The sequence below is a fragment of the Macrobrachium nipponense genome, chromosome 16, assembly GCF_015104395.2.
Source record: "Macrobrachium nipponense isolate FS-2020 chromosome 16, ASM1510439v2, whole genome shotgun sequence".
Taxonomy (NCBI): domain Eukaryota; kingdom Metazoa; phylum Arthropoda; class Malacostraca; order Decapoda; family Palaemonidae; genus Macrobrachium; species Macrobrachium nipponense.
The window spans coordinates 52,617,619-52,622,123 of record NC_087209.1 but is presented as its reverse complement, the minus strand read 5'-3'; positions in this window follow the sequence as shown (position 1 = coordinate 52,622,123).

The following is a 4,505-nucleotide window of genomic DNA, read 5'->3' as shown; positions in this document are numbered from 1 at the left end:
GTAAGTGTTCACTGCCTGTGAAATTTTAAGTGTGCACCATTTCTTTAGTTAGTTTTACAGAGAACAGGGTATTGAGTAAAGTTGACTTTACATCAGATAAGGGGAACATGATAAACACTTTTAATTACTTTCAAATACTTCTGTGATATATATCTCAAACAATCTTTATGTTGCTTTCCTATTATTCTAGTCATACGCTTTCCCTAGATCCATGGTTGCCACATTCAGCCTTTTTATGTTACTTTTAAATTGTTTTGTAGTCAATTCTTGATCCACACACCTTCCTTCTTGTCCAAACTGACACTTTTCTTGTCCTATCACTCGTTCTGTCACCTGTCTTATTTTCTAAATTGAACCCCTACTATATATTTTCCTGGTATAAAAGTAACACTATCTCTGTATGATAGCCTCCTTCCTTTAGGATTCAACCAACTACTGACTACTGAAGCAGGCCGATACTTAGTCATTCATCACAGAGAAATGAGAGGAGAAGAACCAGCTGTAACTTTATTTGTAGTATCATATTGGGTACCACTGCCCCACTAACTATGATATCACCCCTCCCTGCCCCACAGTAGTGAGTGGATATATTTCATCCTCCCCCAATGGACCAAGGTGAAATCATAGTTAGGCACTTAGCAGTGTGGATAGGGATGCAGTGTTACGTGCTACAATGCCTTGCATATGCAGTTACATACCTGATTCCTCTTCTTTTATTCTCCCGGTGTCTGAATTGGACTAAGCATTGACCTACAGTTTCAGTAGTTGACTAGTTACACTCCCATAAGGAGGTTATCATCTCTCATCATGACTCTGCCTGCCTAATGTAATGTGCATCTCCTTGGGCCCATCTAGGAGGGATTAAATGTGATCACTGATGGAGGAGAGACATCTGGTATCATATGGGAAGAAAAGGAGAGTGGGTGGTGGGATGAAGACATTGAGAAAGTAGTAAAAGATAAGAAGGAGGCAAAGAAAAGATGGGAAGAGTCACAGTCAGTGGAAGACAGAAATAGGTACAGAGAGAAAAACAAGGTGGTGAAAAAGGTGGTATAGCCCAAGCTAAAGCAAAGTCGTATGATGATGTGTATAATGAGCTGGGGACAAAAGGAAGGATTAAAGAAGATGATCAAGCTATCAAAGGCTAGAAATAAGAGCACCAAAGATATAACACATATCAAACAAATAAAGGATCAAGAGGGTGTAGTGCTTAGAAAGGAGGAAGACATTGTGAAGAGATGGAAAGAATATTTCGAACAGTTGTTAAATGAAGAAAATAATAGACTAATAAGAGAGGATGGGCAAGTGAACATTGGCATGGTAATGTGGTTTTCTAGGCAAGAGTACAAATGCACTGAAGAAGATGAAGAATGGGAAGGCAACCGGACCAGACATGATCCCAGTGGAGGCATGGAAAGCATTAGGAGATGAAGGAGTGGATATACTGTACGATCTTATGATAAAGATCTTGAACAGGAAAAGATACCAAATGAGTGGCGTGGGAGTATATTGATACCAATTTTTAAAGGGAAAGGCGATGTCCAAGAGTGTGGTAATTATAGGGGCATTAAATTGATGTCCCACACTTTGAAGATACTGGAAAGGATGATAGATGCTAGACTGAGAGAAGAAGTACAAATAGGTAAGGAGCAGATGGGATTTATGAAGGGAAGGGGAACAACAGATGGTATATTTTGTCTGAGGCAAATAATGGAGAAATTCGGGGAAAGACAAAGGGACCTACATATGGTATTCATTGACCTTGAAAAGGCTTATGACCGAGTCCCGAGACAAGAGGTATGGAGGAGCCTGAGGGAGAAGATGGTGCCAGAGAAGTATGTGCGATTGATACAAGAGATGTACCGGAATGTATTTACCAGAGTGAGGAGCAGTGTTGGGGAGACAGAAGGTTTTGAGGTGAGAGTAGGATTACACCAGGGGTCGGCTCTGAGCCCATTTATCTTTAACATAGTGATGGATGTTATAATAGAGGAAGTAAGGGAGACAGTACCATGGAACATATTGTATGCGGAATGATATTGTTCTGTGTGCAGAGAGCAGGGAAGATCTGGAAGTGAAATTGGAGAGATGGAGACAAGTACTGGAGGACAGAGGAATGAGATAAGTAGATCCAAAACAGAATATATGTGTACCACCACTGAGGGGGATGATAGAGAAAGTATTCAGCTTGGTGGAGAGCAAATAAGGAGAGTTGATAAGTTTAAGTATTTGGGATCTTTTGTTAACGCTGGAGGAAGTATGGAAGAAGAAGTAAAACATCGGGTACAGGCAGGCTGGAACAACTGGAGAGCGGCCTCGGGAGTTCTTTGTGACAAAAGAGTGCCGCTTAGGTTAAAAGGAAAATTTCACAAGACGGTGGTAAGAACAGCAATGCTGTATGGTACGGAAACAGCAAGCATGAGAAAAGCAGAGCAGAGAAGATGGATGTGGCAGAAATGAGAATGCTTAGGTGGATGTCTGGGTAACAAGAGTGGATAGGATCAGAAAATGACTACATAAGGGGGTCAACTAAGGTGGTGGAAGTATCAAAGAAAGTGCAGGAGGGGAGGCTGAGATGGTATGGACACCTGTTGAGGAGAGATGAGGACCACGCTGGGAGACATACTATCGGGGGTGGAGGTGCAAGGAAGAAGAAAAAGAGGGAGACGCAAAGAGAGTGGAAGGACTGTGTGAGAGGAGATTTAAATGAGAAGGGAATTGATGAGGCAGAAGCACAAGATAGAAATAGATGGAAACGGCTCATCCGAAACGGCGACCCCATATAAAATGGAACAAGCTGGGAAGAAGAAGAAGAAGAAGACTGATGGAGGGGGAAGGGGAGAAATCGAAGTTGTGTGTGCAGTGATACCTACTAGGATACCATACAGATACGATTGCATATCTGATTCCTCTCTGTTATGCCCTCTCACCTATTCCTACAGAACCCCTTCCTCATCCACACATACATAGCGGACCTAGATCATCCCACTCAATGGCACTTACCATTATACAGTAACATTTACTTTGTAATGCCATTAACTTATGGGCTTTTTCCACTTCTTTATCTTCTTAACAGTCATTCTTACATCCTCAACAGTTACTCTTACAAGTATTCTTAACTCTACACTAACCTCTTCTACTCTTCTACTCTTATTACAATCAACCTCAACCCCATACATTCAGGAGTGCAACCACTTGCAACGACATTTCTTATATGAATTTGGTTATCATCTTTGTCTCTAATGACTAGTAGCTTCTTGATTTCTTCCATTTTTGGATATGCTTTTCACAATACAAAGTCTCATAGCCCCCGCCCCCTCCCCATGGGCATTAGAGTTTCTTCATTTAGGTCATAACTGCAGGATAATGTTTCTCTTATGGTATTTCTCTAAAGTAGTGATTTTATTTAACTACTATGAGATTCAGGGTCTCTGTAACACGGTTTTTTGGACTTTGCTCCTTGTCAAAGCATCGGATGTAGCTGAAAGTTGACATATGTATATTTTACAACCACACACAAATTTTGTCAGCATTATCAATAACCTAAACCCGATAGTTTTTAATTTTTTATTGAGTAAAAATGATCTAGCCGACGCCATGGCCAATGATTACGAGCCAAGAGTCGAAAAACATTCATTACGTAAGCAAGGTAAACAAACACCTTTTGACTAAATGTTGCCCCACCCATCCACCAGACAGAAATGCCATCGGCTCTGAAACCCAAAGACTTTATGAATGGCGGAACGATACATAGATGTGGGTGGGGTATCAGTGCTAGCGTAGTAATACTACTGTAGCAGTAGTGCCGCAACAGTATAGCAGTAGTAATATACATGAATTAAACGTTTAGACTAACTGCTGGGATCCTTGAGGATCATTTAGCACTTCTTACAACTACTCGAGAAATTAGTTTTTATAGCTAGAAGTTAAATTTTCTAATCCAATAATGCCCATGGTAGCCTTCAGTGTTATCCTGAATTATAACGAGGCGAAAGTGGGTGGAGCCTCTGAAGTCACCATTCTGACGATAATTATTGGTGAAGGTTTAAAGCCAATATACGGTACCGGCTATTTTTTTTTCAGTAAATAGGTAGATAGCCAATAAAGGGATTTTGACGAAGGAAAAATCTATTTCTGGGTGATTGGCTCGTGTGCCCTCAGCCCTATGAAAGGATCCTTAATATCATTCTTTCTAGGTAAAATTAATCTAAAATTACCAGAGAAAAACAAAATTAAGAAAATGTCAGTAACTGACTCGCTCACTCTTAGAAGTGTCGGTATGGTAATAGGGGCGAGTGGGGAACACTACCACGAGACATTCACCAATTAGAACTTCCAATCAGAATCCCCACAAGAGAGAGCTGATACCAACGGGCGATGCGGCCGCTACTACTACTACTAGAGGACGCCACGGACAGCAGCGCCCCTAGCGGACATCCTTAATCTAAAAACATCTTGTCCTGCATGGGGGGGCAAACAATACAGGGTGGGTTTCATAGGGCGAC